Genomic DNA, 16,109 nt, shown 5'->3' with positions numbered 1-16,109 from the left:
GGTCTTTAACAGAATTTCACATTATCCATTTATACTTGTAAAAGCAGAAAAGAAAAAATATATTTAGTCTATTTAGAACTGAATTAATTTCCAAAGCTACAATACTTATTTCTAAAGCAACTACTAAAATATATGTACACGTGTGTGTGTGTGTGTGTGTATATATATATATATAGCACATTGTTGTTAGGTGCCGTCGAGTTGGTTCTGACTCAGCGACAACAACAGTACAACAGAACAAAACACTGCGCAGTCCTGCACCATCCTCCCAATCGTTGTTATGCTTGAGCCCATTGTTGCATATACAGCGTGATATATGGCACATATCCCCAGAGCACTGAGTATAAGTGAAATCTTAGAAAATATTTTAGAGCCTACTCTACAGTGTGAAGATGAGGATAAGGAATCACATTATGACACAAGCGTCTTCCCCCATCATCTCTTGTATCTGTATTTTACTTACCCATCTGTAAGATGAACATAATTAAACCATTTACAACAAACATAGCCATCCAGCTTCTAGATATGCCAGTGGAAAATTTTCACATTATTTAGTGTGTGAAAAAATGATTCCAAAAAGCAGTAAAGTGGTGAAAGCAACCCCTCAAAGGCTAAGCGTGAGGGAGTTGAGGAGAGCCAGAGGAAGGAGTTTAAGTCCCTTAAGGGATGGCTGGCTAGCTCTGTAAAGCGCTACAGCCTCAAGAACTTCAAGATCACGAGAGAACTGGTGTCAGCTGATGCCCAGGCAGCATCAGCATTCCCAGAGAGCTCAAGAAACCCACAGAAGAAAAAGGCTACCTTCTGGAACAAGTCTTCAATGGTGATGAAACAACTACTTACACAGCATTTACATTGTATTAGGTATTGTAAGTAATCTAGTGATGATTTAAAGTATAAGGAAGATGTGTATAAGTTATATGCAAATACTATGCCAATGCCATTTTATGTAAGGAATTGAGCATCTTCAGATTTCGGTATGGGGGGAGGGTCCTGGAACCAATCCCTCACAGATAACAAGAGACAACTGTAGGTGCATAATATATATACTCTTATATAGATACACCAAAAAAACAAACCCACTGCTGTCGAGTTGATTTGGACTCACAGCGACCCTATAGGACAAAGTAGAACTTCCCCATAGGATTTCCAAGGCTGTAAATCTCTGCAGAAGCAGACTACCACATCTTTCTCCCGTGAACTGGCTTGTGGGTTAGAACCAACAACCTTTCAATTAGCAGCCTAGTGCTTTAGCCACTGCGCTACCAGGGTTCCTCATTACTTGTGTGTACTTACATATATATACATAAATACATATATATGCATGCATGCACATATACATATACATACATGTATATGTTGTTGTCATAGGCCATCAAGTCGGCCCCAACTGATGGTGGTCATATATATCCTGAATATCTGCCTTTCAGATATGCTGAGTTCCCACCCCTTTCCTCACTCACAATATATTCTGAGCATCATTTCTTCACCAACTCTACTCCAAGGCAAATCCTTACCACAAGATTTGGTGTGATGTTTCAAATATAAGATGAAAAAGAAAATAGATAAGATAGTGAATATTTTATATTTCCAAGTGCAACAAAATGTCTTCCCAACAAAATGGGCACATTAAGATGCTCTCATCAAATAGCTGCATCAAACTGACTACTTCAAATGATAGAGCCTGTCCCTGACTGTGTATAATGCAAAGTGTCTATCATTTTCATTAGTTCCATGTTAGTCCTTCAGCTAGTCACTAACTTTTCCATTTTGAACTCACCAGTAGTGTCTAGCAGAAGGAGTAACCTATAAAAGATTATGGTGTAACAAATGAATGTCCAATCATGTTGTTTTAAAAAGTCAGACACAGTTGGATAGAAACACTGACGTCTGTTTTAAATGTGCTTTCTTTCTCACATCCGCTGACCAATTTATACAGCTAGAAAACGTACAAAGACAAATGACCTGAACCAAAAATCTATATTGAAAGATGCTTCTCATTATAGCTTCCAACTCTAGAACAAAGTGCCATTAACAACAAGAACTCTTAATGGCGACTTCTAGCTGGTGATTTGCCCAGAACCAATTTAAATAGCTTGTCTTTGGAGCCAGTAGTATCATAGTTACAATAAGATAACTTAGGCATCTTGAAAAAATGTATATGCAAAAAAACCCATTAATAATAACTTGTGGGATTCAAAAAACCCAATTAAAATACAATAGAGAGGACAATTGAAATGCATTTTTCCATAAAATCTGGATTTTCATTATGCGATGTTCTATATTTTTGCCTTCATTAAAATGTAGACATTATATTCTGATACAAATTTTTACTTGTATGTGGCCAGAGGAAAGAGAAATTCAGGATATCATATTTCTCTAAATAGAAATTTTTAATATTTCTGAGGGCATTAAAATAGGTATCCATATGTTATGCAATAAAGACAAAGATGGGAATGTATTTTGACAGCAGATTGTTAATATTGATACTTCCATACACTGGAACCCATACTTTCACGTTTAAGCATAAAGAGGGTGGTTAAAATATATAGTGTAACTTAAGATATCCAAGAAGGCCAAAGAACTAGGCTTAGATATCACACAACCAGAAAAATACTCAGCATGGGCAGCTCAGGTTACTCAGGAAGCAGGCCCTGAGACTGAGAATAATTGGGGTAGAATGAAGTTCAAAGTTTGATTTTGACGTGGTTATTGGGAGTTCTAATAACTAAGTAAAGAAAGTATTAAAGAAATGTGGTAAGAGAAGTCGAAATCATAGGATTCTTTGGGTTTTATCTAGCAGCAACAGAAAAATTACCTTCACTGTATGTATGAAGAGGAAAAATGGAAAATCAAAAAATTCCTTCATGATTATATCCCAGAATAATTGTTTGATGAGGAATACACAGAATTGCATAAACCAAAAATAGACAATAATTTTATTGATACAAACCTTTCCCTAAAACATGCAAGCTTAAAAAAGTCATTTTTATTTTAAATCTAACTAAATCGAAGTAATATAGTTCAGAAAACTAAGTAGGTGCTTTCGTTCTCTATTTTATTTTGTGAAGCTATACGCGATGTAAGGGAGAGATGTTTTTCCTTCCCTTCTGCATGTAATGAGTTGGTGGTGTTTGATAACCGAACATAAAAAGCTCGGTAAAATTTTTCCAGGCAAATTCCACTCTGCTGTAATTCTTTACATTTTTCAGTCCCATTCTCGGGGGTATAAATAGATGTATTACCTTATTTACATAATGGAACCGTGAAGTCAGCATAGCTAGTTGCATAGGCTATCATATCAGGCAGAGTTTTACAGTCATAACTCGGGTTTAAGAAGGGATTTCAATATGTATTCAAATCAGTCCACTGTAGATTTTTCTTTTTTCTTCAAACAAGAACGAGAACCTAGAAACAGGTGAAATAAATTGATTTCAAGCCCAAGCAAACTTGTTTAAATTGATTGGATAGCAAGAAACACATAGCATATATTTTTATTTTAGCTTTTACTTTGTTTTGAAAGACAGTATGATAATAAAGATCTTGGTATTTGTCTGGTATCGTGTACAATTCCTCAGTAAATTAAGTTTCAATTTTCAATCTTTCCACTCTTAAGAGAAAATGTTTCGATTGCATGACTGAATAACAAAGGTGTATGTTAGAAAAAAAAAATCCAGAAATAATATTTTAAATATATGCATTTAACAACATTTTCTTATAGTCCCCACATTAGGAAAAGAAGTCATTTTGTTTATAGCACAAGTCAGTTTCATTTTTAAAAATCACGTTTTTGTAATGAAACAGTTAATCTCTTTGAATGATTACAAAGATTTATTTTTTTAATATGCCTAGCTTTCTAAAATTAATGTCAGAAATAATACCCAGAATTAGTAAATAGCTGTATTCTCATGTTGTATTATATTTAGTTCTCAAGACAGAATGACTTTTAATACTGCAAGTGCACTGTGGTATATGGTTATTTGTCATCTACTTAAGAACCATTTTTAAAAAATTGCAAACAGAAACATAGAATGATAGAGGTGGAAGACGCTTTAAACATCATTAAATCTAACTCCATACCGTCAGAGAAGACAGTTAAGATCCACGATGCAGAGAGAATGGCAGAAGATGACTGAGTTAACTGACATCATTTGTTAAAGATAAAATTGTCACAATTATAAATGTGTCAGTCTTTTTCTTCTGATTATTATGAAGCCAGCATCTTGTTTAAATATGTAATCTGTACTTTACTCTCCAGTTTCATGATCTAATGGAAAAAAAATCCTTTAGCATTTTTCTCTTTCCTATTCAAAAAAAAAAAAATTTCTTTTTTTTTTTTTTTTTATTCCTCTCTAAAAGAAAATCTAGATGAAATAACACGTTGAATGCTCAGGATCCTTGTCTTAGTAATGTGTGCTTTTTTGTTTTGTTTGTTTTTAACCCAATGCGAAGAGTTCATCTCCAGCATCATAATATCCAGTTACAAGGTGCTTTTAGTACAGCGGAACCTATTCAACTTACAGATTGACTCTCCCCCTTCAGCTTCCTTCAGTTTTTACATAATCCTGTATTGTATTAACATAACATGACTTCTTTAAAAATGTTAACTTTTTTAAACAATATAAACCTCAACCCATATAACATAAGATACAAGTAAGTAAATTCAGTAGTAATTGTCTTGATCATAGTCAAATTTAAGTATAATAAATTCCTATATTTAGTTAGAAAAGTGCTGGGAATTCATGATATTTCTGTGCTCGTAGTATGAAGGAACTTTGAATGAGTCCAGAATCTAATTTGTGGTCCTGAGAAATAACTGTAATTGAGGATATGAAAGTCAGAGTGGACTAGAAAGGAAAGTCCACCTTATCACTTACTTTAGGCAACACTTAAACTCTTTGGGCCTCAATATGTAACGTGAAGATAATAATTCTCACCTCACAGAGTTGTTCAAAAGAATAGAAGACATTATATAAATATATCCAGCCCAGTTCCTGACAATTTGTAACATTCAATAAAAACTTGCTTCCAATTATTTCTTCTTCGATAAATGTATTTTTCTTGTTAGGATTGCTTTTCCAAATTTTGAACTCTTAGTTTTTTGAGTCTATCTATGTGTTGGTGTCTACTTTTATTTTTTAAAATGATTTCTCCAAGAATTCTCTTATAAATTACATGTGACTAACTAGAAGTTTTAATAAGATTTCTCAATATCTTTTTGTCGATTATACTGAAATGATTTTTAACAAAGTAGATAATTGCAAATTTTAGAATTCAGTTATTTATACAATTACTTCATATATTTGATAAATTTATATTTCAATGTAATCCAAGTAATGGTAAATTGAAGCAAAACATGCTATATTCCACTAGCTGCATCAGTATTCCTCAATATATTTTATGCAAAATATTTTATATCAGTATTAATAACACCATTGCAAATAACACTGTTAAGAATTTCAAGCATATAACCTTGAAATGACCGCTATGTTCCAGATCCCGTAGGTGACCTTACCCCATTTATTTTAAAATACCTCATATTTACAAAAACAAGTCCATTACATGACAATGTAGCAGGACATACAGCCTCGCAAACTTTAAAATTCACAGAAATAACAAGTTGTGGGTTTTATTGATTCCTGGCTCTTGTTTACAGAACAGAGAGTAACTCCCAAAACAGAGTAGCTTTACTTGATAGCCTAAAAGCTTTGGGTGAAGTGTGTTTATCTTTCTGAGCTCAGCATGCCTAAGAGAAGCAATCAGTGCACACTGGGGTAATTCCATCTTCTTAATACATAGGGTCACTAGTTTTACCTTATCCCATGATTACTTTATAACCTCATTCCAAAGCAGGACAGAATCTAGGAAGACATCGGCTGCTTCTTTTCCCCATCTAAAGGCACTCTCCATTTCTCTTGCCCAAGCTTCAATTTCTTCTTACTTAAAACTCATAGGAACACAATTCCTGATTCACCAGTTTAGTTGATGTTGTATTTCCTATTCTTTTCAAAACCTTTATTACAAAACAGATATCCCTGCCCTGCCATACTGTTCTACTCATTTTTTTCCCTTTCAAAACCCTCTTTTCCTTTTCTAATATTTTTACAAACCATCAAACTTAGCATAATAATATGTTGAATTAATCAATCATCTGTTCTTAAATTGTGAGTGTGTACACATCAATGGTATAGAGACTGGTGGCACCCAAATCTAACAGGAAGAGTTTAGAAATATTGGGGAAGTGGATTTGGTAATGACAGCGAAGTGCTTCTGGCATTTAGTGCCTGGAAGCCAGGGATGTTAAATGCTGCATTAGGAGAGAACAATCCTGAAGAATTATGACATTTTCCTCTCCCCATGCAAAAATGTCTATTTTTTTTTATTAAAAAATTGTAAACATTAGATACTTGAATAAACAGACTTACATTTGATTTTCTCAATGTTTTCCAAAATGTAGTAAGTGATTGCCTGATGGTACTGGCTATGACTTGGGGTGTTGTATAGAATTTATGTTTCTGTTTAATAATGATATGTTTAATAAACACAAATAAAGAAAAATAAACTACCCAGTCATATGAAAGATCTAATGGATGTAATTGTGTTGATTTTGGCTAATTATAAGTGAAAGTTTTTAAAAGTAAGCATATTTAAAGAAAATATTAAATAAATAATAATCAGTGCAGTATGTATGTATGGCAATAATATTGAACACAAGTTGTGTGTCAACTTGGCTGGACCATGATTCTCAGTGGTTTCACAGTCGTATAATGTTATGATCACTTCCGTGGTGAGATTTGATGTGATGTGATCACCTCCATGGTGGAATCTGCTCTAAGTAGCCAATCAGTTGAAAGGGAGTTTCTTTGGGCCTGTGGACTACATCAAATACAAAGTGAACATTCTGGCAAAGCTCGTGGGCTTTTGCTTGCTTCGGATCCTGCAGCTGGCTCCCCATCTGACCTCCGGTTCTTGGGACTTGAGCTAGCAGTTTACCTGCTGTCTTCCCCGCCATTCTTGGTATTTGGCAGTCTTCATAAGCTGTGAGCAAGAGGGTTGCTCTCTGACCTGGCAATCTTGGGTTCACCAGCCACTGCAGCTATGTGAATGAGAAGCCTCTATCCTGATCCACGGATTTGGGACAGTCCAGCCTCTGCAACAGTGTGAACAATTTCCCTGATATAAATCTCTTTCTCTTTCTCTGTCTCTGTATGTATATGTTTATATGCTTTACTGGTTTTGCTTCTCTAGAGAGCCCAGCCTAAGACAATAAGCAAATGCTTGCTGCTTGGAAAACCCTGCATTTGGTGTGTGTGTGTGTGTTATAGCAGCCTATGTTAAATAAATGCTAAGTATTTGTATTAATGTAATGTAAACCCTCCTTTTCTTTCTTCTTTTTTTTATTTAAACTTACACTCTCTCACACACGTGTATTATGGCAGAAATCATAGATTTCTAAAGTTACTGATGCAGCAAGCATATTTCATAGTTAGGAAAGTTCACAAAACTCAGGTATGCAAGCATTAACTTTATCACTCTTGTATCAAATATCATCTAGCTCTTCATCCTTTTTTTTTTTTTTTTTAACTCTTGGTTGAAATTTTAGTCTTGCCCATTCTGTCTCTTTAGAATAACATGTAATCAAAATGCAAGATTCTCCCCCTCACTGCTCTCCATTTCTGCTGCTCAGTAAATGTCTAAACTTCAAAGGGACTTAGACACTGTTTTAGCACTGAGGCAGCAGCGTCTAGTCCAGTCAGTCATCTTCTACTTTCTAGTGGAATCTGGTGAGAAGTAACTCTCCCCTACTTCTGCTCCTTGTAGTGTGTTTGCATCTTGTGCTGATGTTTCCTTCAACATAATTCCTTTAGCCACCAGTTGCAGACATTTGCTTTTCCTCATACTGCCTGCAAGCCTTTCAGATATTCTAGCCTGACTACTTGCCTTCTGATTCCTACTTGGAGATTAAGAACTTTCGTCTTCATTTCCTACAGCTCACTATAAAAAAAAAAAAAAAAACTATAGCACATGATATTCCATGAGAATGCCCTAAATCCCATCCTCTCAAATACCTCACTCAGCCTTCGACACGCTTCTGCAACAGTGCCAACTAGTTATGTACAAATGTTCTGGCTCAACACCAAACATTTTGGCATGGGTGTACTATTATCTTTTTATCCCCTAATATGCTCTGGAATTGATGCTGGTAAATCTTCCCCCATACTCCTTCAGGGCCCCACAGGGAAGAAAAAGTCAAGAAGCAGTGCCCTTTACTTAACAGCTAAACCCTCATGCTCCTCTTCAAATTCTCTTAAAAGTTTTCATCCCTAGTTCAGAAATTTTCCATCTTTTTTTTGTAAGAATTGAAGGGGTCCTTCCTTGTACCATCTTACAATTTTCTATACTTTGTGGTTTAGGCTACAAAGGTTGCTAAACTTTAATTTGGTTGTCAAGGCTAAAGTTATTAGAATTAAATTAAAAATCTTGCAAGTGCAGCTCTTGCAGTAGAAACCTAAACTGCATTTTCAAACAGGTTTGTGACTCAAAGCCAGACATTTGGCACATTGCACTCATTGGATTCCTTTGGAATTCTCTGTTCTCAGGGACATTATGGAGCCCTGGTGGCACAGTGGTTAAAGAGCTTGGCTGCTAACCAAAAGGTTGGCAGTTCAAAGCCACCAGCTTCTCCTCGGAAAACCTATGGGGCAGTTCTATTGTCATATAGGGTCACTATGAGCCAGGATCAACTTGACATCAGCAGGTAACCGATAAAAATTAGGGCACTAAGTCTTTACCCGTGGTCAGTTATTACTAGCAGAAGGATTGCATGAAGCAATGCATTTGCCAAGAAGGAAAAATACATTGAATATTATTTCAAAATACCCTGTTGCTGTAATGAAAATCAAGTATATTTTAGTAAACAAAAAAAATAGCATTAAATTATTTCTCTATACAGAAGAGGTATCTTCTCCCATGTTATTGAGAAGAGAAATGATCAGGATAATGTGGATAAAGGAAACAAACGATATCCTAAATATCTGGATTCTAATATGTATTAGCAAGAAAGATGTGAGCCTCCCAGGGACAATGACAAACCCACCTAACTAGTATGACATACCCAACTAAGGGATTAGTAAATTAGAGAATTTTGCTCCTATTTACTGCCCACCAAATGACTGCTTCTATTATCAACGGACCATGAATGGTAGGCTAAAACCCATAAATGCCCTTTTACAGATCAGTGTAGGAGTGGGCCCTAGGGCTATAGATGCCTGGCAGCATTATTTCAGTCTTTCTCAACCATATAGGTTTGTTGGGTCTCTCAGAACATTTCTGTTTTTTTAAGCTCTAAACCTACTTACTTTATTTATTTATCTATTTATTTATTTTAGTGTGCTTTCAGTGAACGTTTACTGCCTAAATTAGTTCCTCATTCAAAAACTTTATACACAAATTGTTTTGTGACTTTTTATTCACAATATTTAGAGCAGGGATAAAGAAATGCCAAGAATGTTGCAATCCCCACTTGATTCCATAAAGATATTTAAATACATATATACCTAATAACATACCCAAAGGAAGGTTCATTTTTTGACCTTACCTGTGATAGCACAACTCAAAAAATATTCTCGCTCATGGTCCAGTTCTCTAATGCTCTCCTGATTTCTGCCTAATTCCATGAATGTTTCTGTTACAAAACAATTTCTGTTCATGTAAATGTGATTCAAAGAAATAGAACTCCAGTTATGCCTCACTAACAACTAGTGAAGTCTAAGCCAATAAATTAATCTCTTGACCTTACTTTTCAGCATTGAAAATCTTTTCTACAAATACGATTAGTGAAGTTAATTTTATAATTTCACAGTAGTTTAAACCTAATATAGTCACTATGGATGAACAAAACCAATTTAAAAACAAGTGTTTGTAAACACAGTCCATTTTGCTCTCATAACTGTTATTAGGAAGAAGAGTTCTTTACTTATTTTGAAACCTTTCAAAGTACAGGATCTATCTTATTGTGAGTCAGCTAATCTGTGAGCCTCTGTTGAAGTATTTAAAATGTTTTCCTGCAATGAATCTGACGTTAATGTTTCAATCAATATGATTGGTACCTTTAAGCTATTCGAAAGAAAACATGGCTTGACCTGTTTAGGATCATGAAAAGACTCTGTGAAAGAATACGTATAAAATATTTTTAAACTACGATCTCACAGTTACCTTAAAATTTAGATTTGTGTCCAGTGAACCATCTGACCTTAGAAAACTGATAAGCTCCTGACAGGAAAATGGCAAAAATATCTGACATTAGGAGTGTTAGGTGGCTAAAATAAGATTATACCTATTAAAGCACTTTAGAAATAAATACCCTTTGTATCCCTTAGGTATTATTAGATGAAAGAATTTTAATGTAATCTGTTTATAAAGCAGCTTTAGCCAAATTATCCTTTGGTCAGAGAGCCTTCATAGGTTCCCTATCACCTTCCAAATTCAATTCAGATTCCTCAAGCTGGCATTCAATACTTTCCCCCAAATGGTCACAACTTACTTTTCCAGACATGTAGATGTACTATTCCTCATGCAGGTGTTGACTGTATCCAGCATTTTTACAACTACATGTTTCGTGATTTGGCCCCTCAGAGTCTTTCACGTTACCATCCCTTTATCCTGAGATGCATCTTCAACTTTTACCCCGGACCTATTTATTCTCAGTTCTATCTGCAGAGTCTACCATAAGGGCAAACGAATGGTAGGATTTCAGCAAATAGCACTTGAGTCAAACTTATATTACCAACAGCAATCAGTTCTGTATTACACCTGCCCCTCAACCTACTGTCCTTGCTCCAAAAAGTCAAAAATACTTCAATCAAAATTATTTTCCCCTCTGAAATCCATTAAGCCTTACCTACAGTCAGCTGAAGTCCAGTTCATTTGCATGCCCAGGTTTACATTATTACCAAAGCAACAGCAGGAAAACAAACACAGGTTTGTCTGTTTGCTTCGTCACCAGATTCACTTCTAAAATAAGGTGCTTTCTTGAATATATGTAACCAAGTGAGATTTTCACTATTACAGTATCTTTTCTAACACTTTAATATCTTTAGTTTTTTGAGCCCCTTTATTGTACAACCCTTCAAAGCCAATGTGCAAGCTAGAGAAACATGTTTTGGAAAACATGTTTTGGAAACATGGAAGCCATGTTTTCTTTTGAATAGCTTAAAGCTACCAATCATATTGATTGAAACATTAACTTGTTTTGGAAAATTCACTTAATTGAAAAGTCTACTGGGATATGAGTTAATCACAAACTTGTGATGAAATAAGTCTTTTTCCTTTGTGAAAGGTGGACCTCATTGAGCATAAACCAGCAAGTCTGAAAAAAAGAAAGAGGGGATAAAAATGACATCCGTCATCTGTGGCTGCCCCAAACTTTTTGATAATATTCTCCATATTTTAATAGTGAGTTCCCCACAGTGTAAATCCCAATTAAGAAATTAAAATAGAAACATGTCCTGTTTTCCAGCTTCTTTTGCTCCTACAGTACAGATATTATGAATGAGTTTCTGGCAATCAAAGGGACTAGAATGAATCTTTGTGTCAGAATGAGTAAACTGAAAAAACAAAATGCAAAGTATGGGATACATACTTTTTTTCTGGTGTAGATTGTGGCAGATGCGAATTGGTTCTGGAGCTGGCAATTGTGGAGCTAGCTCCTTGAGTTGCCATATTCTTGATCACAGCAGAGGCAGTAGCTACCTTGGGTGAGCAATTTTCTTTATTATGGATCTGGGAGTCATTCCTGAAAACTCAGCTTGGAGTCCATTTCTTCGGGTATCTCACAATTCTCTATAACCCGTTGTTGTCAAGTGGATTCTGACTCATAGTGATGCTATAGGACAGAGTAGAACTGCCCCATAGGGTTTTCAAGGAGTGGCCGGTGGATTCGAACTGCTGACCTTTTGGTTAGCACCCAAGCTCTTAACCACTGCACCACCAAGGCTCCCAAAACTGTATCCCTTAATAAATCAATTCCTGCTTAAACTAGACTAGAAGCTCTTGACTGCAACTAAGAAATTTTATTAACAGAGTAATTGACAGTAGAAGTGATTGTGTACAAAAAATCCTCAAAGAAATAGTAAACTGGGTTTGGATGGCGAGTGTGGTAGATTTAAAAAAGATTTAAAGGCAGTGAAAATCCCATTACGTTTAGCCGATAGAATGCCATGTGTCCATGTAATATGACTGTGAAACAGTTATTTCACTACCTATAGTCACCTTGAAAACTCTCATGGTGTTGTGGTTAAGAGCCTGGCTGCTAACCAAAAGGTCAGCAGTTCAAATCCACCAGGTTTTCCTTGGAAACCCTATGGGGCAATTCTACTCTGTTCTTCAGGGTCGCTATGAATCAGAATTGACTTGACGGCAATGGGTTTACTGTTGTTGTTGTTGTTTGGTTTATAGTCATCTCAGTGTATATGGTGAATTTTATAGGTATCTATAGCATATTTGGAAATCCTGGTAGTGTAGTGGTTAAGTACTACAGCTGCTAACCAAAAGATCGCAATTCGAATCTACCAGGTGCTCCTTGGAAACTCTATGGGGCAGTTCTACTCTGTCCTGTAGGGTCACTATGAGTTGGAATCAACTCCACCACAATGGGTACAGCATACTTGGAGCCTTGATGGCACAGTGGCTTAAGAGTCTGGCTGCAAATTGAAAGGTTGGGAGTTTGAATCTAGCAGCCGCCCCTTGGAAACCTATGAGGCAGTTCTACTCTGTGCTGTAGGGTCGCTATGAGTTGGAATTGACTTGACGGCAACGAGTTTTGTTTTTTGGGTTTTTTTGTTGTTGTTTGTTTGGTATAGTTATCTCAAATGAAATGCCTATTGATGGTGGTATTTTGGTAGCACAATAGATCACTAATGTAGTGCATTATGAAGGGCATAAAGAACAACAGCCATAGTAGGGAATGACTGTTTCTAAATGAATGAGAGAACAATAAAGAACTGTTTAAGATGTAAATTTTATAATTCGCAAATGACAGCATGGTCAAAGAATCAGCTAGCGTCTACGACTGCCTGTAAAGACTCATGTCTTTAGCTATGAGGCTGACTCAGCTTAGGAAAAAATGAGTCTGATCCTGCTGTCTTAACAAGGTTCCAAAGCTTATCGAGTCTTTTCCGAGAAAGTTAAGGTAATGATTGTAAACAGTCTTGTCACTAAAATTGGAAATGAAAGAATTTAAAGAACTTCAAACTTTCAGTCTCACTGAATCTCCTTACCACTGTGTTAATCCTACCATTTTTATGAGGATGGTCCTTGTTGAAAACTCTATGAAGAACACATCTGAGGTATTATAAGAACCAGTTGCTGTCATGTCCATTGTGCCTTATGGCGACCCCAGTGTGTCAGAGGAGCGTTGTGTTTTGTACGGTTTTCAATAGCTAATTTTTCAGAAATAGATCGCCAGGGCTTTCTCCGAGGAGCCTCTGGATGGACTAGAACCTCCAATATTTTGGTTAGCAGCCAAGCATGTTAACTATTTGTACCACCCAGGTACTACACAGAGACCTAAAATATTTACTAAAGGAAGTTTTCATAAGGATAAGAAAAGTGATCAAACCCTTCTAAATGAATGGACAGTGACTCTATGCACTATGAATGATTCTGGGAGACCAAAACTGCCATTCTAACACACCAGTTAAAAGTTCAGGTACATGTGGAGTCTGGACAGATGCAGTCTCATAGTGGTCTTAAATGTGGCCTCAAACACTCAAGTGATTAATTCCCTAGTTGTGGAATGTTAGATATGTCCAGCAATTTGCTGAAATCTAATATTCACTCTCTGATACCACAATGTACCATATTCACAAGTTCTTAGTGAAGACCTTTTGGAGCAGAGCAGAGACCAGACACTCTTCTAATGGTGTGATCAACAGGGGTTTATTATTCACAGAATATACAGGACAGGGATGAATAGAACAGGAAACATCCTCATCAGCCTAGGTTTCTGGAAGTTAAAGTCCTGTCCCAGGGTGTAATGTTACATTGGCATTCATGTACTTCCCTCCTCTCACCATGGGAGAAGACCAGAGTCTCTCTCTTTGGAATCTACAATGTTTATGTGTCAAACTACATGTCCAGAAAGAAAGTAAGGGAAAGAGGTAATAAAAGGGGAAAGGAGAAGACCCCTGCAGGCAAAGGCCATTACTCATTGTCTGATGGTTCTTCTAGATTTACTGACATCAGGAACATTCCTTCTTCTTTTACTCACTAAGATAACAGAGTCCTCGGTTTCTCTAGAGGGCAATCATCTTTCCCTAAGGCGCATACTTCTCTTTGTGTCTATTAGTAGCTATCATGCCCATTATTACCTATGGAGATGGCATACGGGGGGCAGGGAGATGGTAATAGCATAGCACACTTGTGCAGCCAGCAGATACATACGTAAGGAAGAGTATGTGGAAGTTTTTGAAGCTCCTACATGCTTTTTACACTGGTAAATTAAGAGAAATACTATAACACTGTGTCCACATCTTCTCAATAATCTCTAATGCCATCCTTTTCACATACAGGATTGCTGAGTCGGAATCGACACGATGGCAATTTTTTTTTTTTTCATTTTTCACATATGAATATGGTACACAAACACACATACATACACAGCCTAGTCTCACTCTAGGCTCTCTATTCTGTTTCATTGATCAAGAGTTCAAATATGCCACATTGTTTTTATTATTAGTTATTTAGTAATTGCCAGTTTCAATTTCAAGTTTTATAGTAATTCTTGACATACGATAGGACACATTGCCCCCCAATTTAGTATTATTTTTTCTTCAAGAATTTCCTTGCTATTACTTGAAAATCCTCATCGGGTTTTTTGCTGGATATGCATTACGTTTGTCCAGAAATGTAGAACATGTTTCATGGTTCTCCTGCCCATCCTTAGGGTTCATTGCTCTATTTTTCTGTAGAGAATTCCAACAAAATATTTAAAATGTAGTCATGTAATCTTGCAAATATTTTATTAGATTTAATTTTGGATAGCTTTCTGCCATAGTACATTGTATTTTATTTTAAATTGTTTTCTGATTTGATAGCATATAGAAATGCCACTGACTTTTGTGTATTCATCCTATAGTCACTGGCTATAAGATTATGGTAAAGTTTTCAAGAGAACTATTCAGTCTTTTATACCTTCTTCGTTCAGGTTTGGCAAATTCCTAAAAGTTGTTCATATCATCTAATTACATCTTTCACTTTTGATATACATGTGTACATTTTATTTTCTACGACATTTTACAATTTCTGCAGTATCTGCATTTATGTCCACTTTTTCTTTTCTAACATAGTTTTGTCTATTTTATTGTTAGCTTTTTATTCTTCCAAAGAAACAACTTCTAGCACTGTTGATTCTCTTCATTGTCTTGTTTCATTTATGATATTAGTTTATTCTCTTACTTTACTCTTATTTTTTTAGTAGGACATTTAGTTTTAACCTCATTTATTTATTAACACAAGCATTTACATTTATAAAATTCCATCTAATTATAGTTTCTTCTGCAGCTGCACATTTTGATATGTGGGATTTCATTATTCACTTTCTAAAATTTTTTAATTATAAATTTAAAAAGTTTAGAAGTGTACTTTGTTTAAAATGAGTTATTTTTATTTGTGTTTTTATTATGAGTAATAATATTTGCTTGACTGCATTGTAGTAACAGAAAGAGGTTTTAATAATCAGTTATATGAAAGTTGTTGAGATATTTAATTGAATAAAAGTATGCATATATGTACTGTTCTCACTAACACGTGTAATATTTAAGATGTATATTAAAACTAAAATAATGGAAGGGACTGAAAGTATTGTACACAAATATCTTTTTTTATAAATGCCACATGTGTGCTCAAGATCATCTATTATTTCATTGCTACATGCAGAGTTTTATATGTTTATTGGATCAAGTTTTTTAAGGCTGTTTATTTACAGTTTAAGTATCAGGAATATTTTAAAACTGTTTTTGAACCACACAGAGATCTTTGAACACTTTAATTCAATTACCCTTTATCCTAATTTATGTGCTTTTTTTCAAGTTATATATATGAACATATTTTAT

The sequence above is a fragment of the Elephas maximus genome, chromosome 15 (genome assembly GCF_024166365.1).
Source record: "Elephas maximus indicus isolate mEleMax1 chromosome 15, mEleMax1 primary haplotype, whole genome shotgun sequence".
Lineage (NCBI taxonomy): Eukaryota > Metazoa > Chordata > Mammalia > Proboscidea > Elephantidae > Elephas > Elephas maximus.
This window is presented reverse-complemented; position numbering follows the sequence as displayed.